This window comes from Theropithecus gelada, chromosome 6 (assembly GCF_003255815.1).
Source record: "Theropithecus gelada isolate Dixy chromosome 6, Tgel_1.0, whole genome shotgun sequence".
Classification (NCBI taxonomy): Eukaryota; Metazoa; Chordata; class Mammalia; order Primates; family Cercopithecidae; genus Theropithecus; species Theropithecus gelada.
The window spans coordinates 109,201,086-109,206,041 of NC_037673.1; positions in this window are offsets into that span (position 1 = coordinate 109,201,086).

Genomic DNA, 4,956 nt, shown 5'->3' on the forward strand with positions numbered 1-4,956 from the left:
CCAAAGCGCTGGGATTACAGGCATGAGTCACAAATAAAATTTAAGATGAAAAGCATCATTTGGGGTAAAAATGAAAACTTTTTAAATGATAGGATAATTTAAGTCAGGCGTGGTGGTTCATGCCTGTAATCCCAGCACTTTGGGAGGCTGAGGTGTTCGGATTGCTAGAGTTCAGCAGTTCGAGACCAGCCTGGGCAACGTGACAAAACTCCATCTCTACAAAAAGTACAAAAATTAGCCAAGCGTGGTGGCGGGTGCCTTTAATCCCAGCTACTTTAGAGGCTGAGGTGGGAGGATTGTTTGAGCCCAGGATGCAGAGGTTGCAGTGAGCTGTGATCAAGCCACTTCACTCCAGCCTGGAGGACAAAGTGAGACTTTGTCTCAAAAAAAAAAAAAAGAAAGAAAGAAAGGAAAGGAAAGGCGAAAGGAAAGGCGAAAGGAAAGGCAAAAGGAAAGGCAGGGCAGGTCAGGGCAGGGCAGGGAAGGGAAGGGAAACTTAGTATGAACCAGCACATCCCCAGCTGTGGTGGCTACAGGAAGAAACTCCTGTTTGAGAAAAGCAGAGGGAAAAATAAAGGGGACTTTGTCTTGCACCTTACGTACCATCTTGGCCACAGTGGGTGTATAGTAAATAAGAAGGCTCTTAGAGTCCCTGAGTCCAGGCCTAGGCTCTTGGACAGCATTTCTGGACCCACCCTGGGCCAGAGGGGAGCCTACTGCCCTGAAGGCTGTTTTTGTTTGTCTGTTTGTTTTGTTTGCTTGTTTGTTTGTTTGTTTTGAGATGGAGTCTCACTCTGTCGCCCAGGCTAGAGTGCAGTGGCGCAATCCCTGTTCACCGCAACCTCCACCTCCTGAGTTTAAGCCATTCCCCTGCCTCAGCCTCCTGCGTAGCTTGGATTACAGGTGCCCAACACCACAGCCAGCTAATTTTTGTGTTTTTAGCAGAGATGGGGTTTAACCATTTTGGCCAGGCTGGTCTCAAACTCCTGACCTCAAGTGATCCGCCCACCTCAGCCTCCCAAAGTGCTGGGATTACAGGCGTGAGCCACTGCGCCCAGTCAAATTATGGTATAGTCATTCAATACATTTCTAGTGGTCACCAATATTTCTTTTCTTTTTCTTTCTTCTTTCTTTTCTTTGTATTTTGAGACAGGGTCTTGCTGTTTCACCCAGACTGGAGTACAGTGGTGCGTTCACGGCTCATTGCAACCTCTGCCTCCCAGTCTCAAATGATCCTCCCACCTCAGCCTTCTGAGTAGCTGGGACTACAGGCATGAGCCACCACACCCGACTAATTTTTTTTGTATTTTTTGTAGAGATGAGGTTTTGCCATGTCGCCCAGGAGGGTCTTGAACTTCTGGATTGAAGCAATCCGCCTGTCTCGGCCTCCCAAGGTGCTGGGATTATAGGCGACAGCCACCGCACCAGGGCACTGGTCACCAATATTTCTCTATTACTTCTTCTGAGTACATGGAATATACATGTCTTCCCCTTTGAGGTTTAGCTTACCAATGTGATTTGCTTTGGCCCCTGAAATTTGAGGAACATTTTAGCAGCCCATTGAGATTCTCCATGCTTTCTTCTGCTGCAGCAATTGTAGAAACACATATTGGGTTGGAGGCCCATGAAATGCTAAGCATTCCAGACCACTGATAGAGGACAACAGATTTCACATGCACAAGAGGTAAACTTGTGTTCTGTTAAGCCACTGAGGTTTTGGTGGTGTTTATCACAGCATAACCTACATCATTTTGATTGATACTGTATACTGTGCAGTCAGTAAAATAAGTGTATGACATATATATATATGTAATGAAATGGAAAATGTCTAAGGTATATTAATAATAAACAAGGGACATAGCTATATAGAAATATTCTATTTGTAATTTTTTTTCAAAAAAGTTATCTATAGAAAAATAAAGACTGAGGAACTCTTCCAAATTAAAGGGACCTAAAGAGGCTGAAAAATAAATGTAGTATAAATCTTGGATTGGATCTCGGACTAAAAAAAGTTTTTTCTCTTTTGCTGTAAAATATGCAAGTAGAGGCTAGGTGAGGTAGCTCACGCCTGTAATCCCAGCACTTTGGGAGGCCGAGGTGGGTGGATCACGAGGTCAAGAGATGGAGACCATCTTGGCCAACAGGGTGAAACCCCATCTCTAATAAAAATACAAAAATTAGCTGGGCGTAGTGGCATGCACCTGTAATCCCAGCTACTTGGAAGGCTGAGACAGGAGAATCACTTGAACCCAGAAGGTGGAGGTTGCAGTGAGCTGAGATTGCACCACTGCACTCCAGTCTGGTGACAGAGTGAGACTCCATCTCAAATAAATAAATAAATAAAATAAATTTAAAAATGCTAGTAGAGTAGTGAAGTTTTAATAAGGTCTGTAGATTAGGTAATATTACATTGATGTTAATTTCTTGATTTTTATACTTGTGCTTTGGTTATATAGGAAAATGTCTTTGTTTTTAGGAAACACACTGATGTATTTAGTGGTAAAGTGGCATCATATTTGCAAGTCAATCTCAAATTGTTCAGAAAAAAATATATAGAGAGAAAGGATAATAAAACTAAAATAGTAAAATGCTAATATTTGAGGAGTCTGGGTGAAGGGTATGTTTTTTGTGCTATTTTTGTCATTTTTCTGTAAGTCTGAAATTATTTCAAAACAAAACCCAAAAAATCTTTCTACATACATATATGTGCTTATGTATGCTTAGACTTTTTTTTAAACTATAGGATATGGTTATCTTTGGGTAGGTAAATGGGTAGATGAAACTGAAGTCATGGGGCTGAAAGCAGACTTTTACTTTTCTTTGGGTACTCTTGTATTCCACTTGAATTCCCTAGAGATAATAAACATTTGTTGTGTTCAGGCACAAAGTTTTGAGGTGATTTGTTTTGTTGTAGTAGATAATAGATATAGTAGTAGATATAGATAATATACCAGATGACTCCCCGCAAAATATAAACTGTTGTCGGAGAAAGACAACAACCTAAACCACAGCCAAAAGAGTAAGAGAATTTATCAAGATTCAATTTATAGCAAGAAACAGAATTTCTGGAAACATTAAGCATAGGTTTCTAATTTTATAATTTAGTAGATAAATTTTAAATAAAGGGTGGTAACAGTGAAAACTGAATTGGTGGTCTAGAAAATTAAGTGGAAGTAAGATTTCAAAACACAGGGAAAAATAGTAGAAGAAAGATTTAAAAATACAGAGAGGAAATAAGCAATAGAAGTGGTGAAAAAATACAAAAGACTTGGAAGATAGATAGTGAAGATGCAACATGTAAATATGGTTATCAGAGGCAGAAAAGAAACAAATGGAGGAGAGCAATAATTATACAAAAAAAAAAAAGGAAATGTATCTGAGTTAAAGAACAATTTGAATTAAAAGATTAAAGGTTTAACTGAGTTTCAGTTAGTTGTTTTTGTTTGTTTGTTTGTTTGGAGACAAGCTCTCACTCTATCATCCAGGCTGGAGTGCAGTGGCTCGAATATGGATCACTGCAGCCTCAACCTTCTGGTCTCAAGGGATCCTCCTGCCTCAGACTCCCCTACAGCTGGGACCATAGGTGCGTGCTACCGCACCTGACTAATCTTTTTTATTTTCTGCAGAGATGGAATCTCATTATGTTTCCCAGGCTGGTCTCAAACCCCTGGGCTCAAGTGATCCTCCCACCTCAGCCTCACAAAGTGCTGGGATTACAGGCATGAGCCACCATGCCCAGCTTTCAGTCAGAGTGATAAAAAATAATGGCAACAATGACAACAATGTATACCTCCATAAAGGCATATTCTGGTAACAATCTAGAACTCCAAGAATCAAAAGTAATAATCTTATAATCTGTTGGATATAGGGATAACATTAGTCTAAAAGGAAAAATATCAGCCCGGCTTCACTTTTCTCATCAAAAACCTGAAGCTAGAGAAAGTGAAGTAAAATTCACGGACTACAGAAAGAACAAACAACGCTACCCAAGTATCTTTACCCAGTTGATCTATTGTTTGTCTATCAGGGTAAAAGAAAGGTCTATTTGGGAGGCCGAGGCAGGTGGATCATGAGGTCAGGAGATCGAGACTATCCTGGCTACCATGTGAAACCCCATCTCTACTAAACATACGAAAAAAAAAAAAAAATTAGCTGGGTGTGGTGGCGGGTGCCTGTAGTCCCAGCTACTCGGGAGGCTGAGGCAGGAGAATGGTGTGAACCCAGGAGGCGGAGCTTGCAGTGAGCCAAGATCGTGCCACTGCACTCCAGCCTGGGTGACAGAGCGAGACTCTGCCTCAAAAAAAAAAAAAAAAAAGAAAGAAAGAAAGAAAAGAAAGGTCTATAAGGATCTACAAAGATTCAGAGATCACAGAAGTGCCCCCTTGATGATACAGACAACTGAATCAGAACTGCAGTAAGGAGGGACAGTACACTTATTTACTGTCAGGTAAAAATGAATCTGACTCTGATCCAGAACCCCTTGTGTGTGCATTCAAGATAAAATTAATAAAGATGAATACATAAAAATGAATTAATAAAGATTAATACCATGAATAGAAATAAAACCCAACAATCACTTCTACTAAGGTGTAATAATTGAAAAGAATAGTAACTCCTATGACCAGGGGCAATAGAGGTGGCTACAAGAATGGACATGCTCATCTGTTAAGTTTGGATCTAGAAGTTCAATACAGTCCATTGCGAACACAATCTGGCAGTACCTATTAAAATGTATTTATTTGTTTCTATTTTCTTTTATTTTTGAGGTAGGGTCTTGCTTTGTCACCCAGGCTGGAGTGCAGTGGCATGATCTCAGCTCACTGAAACCTTCACCTCCCAGGTTCAAGAAATTCTCGGCCGGGCGCGGTGGCTCAAGCCTGTAATCCCAGCACTTTGGGAGGCCGAGACGGGCGGATCACGAGGTCAGGAGATCGAGACCATCCTGGCTAACATGGT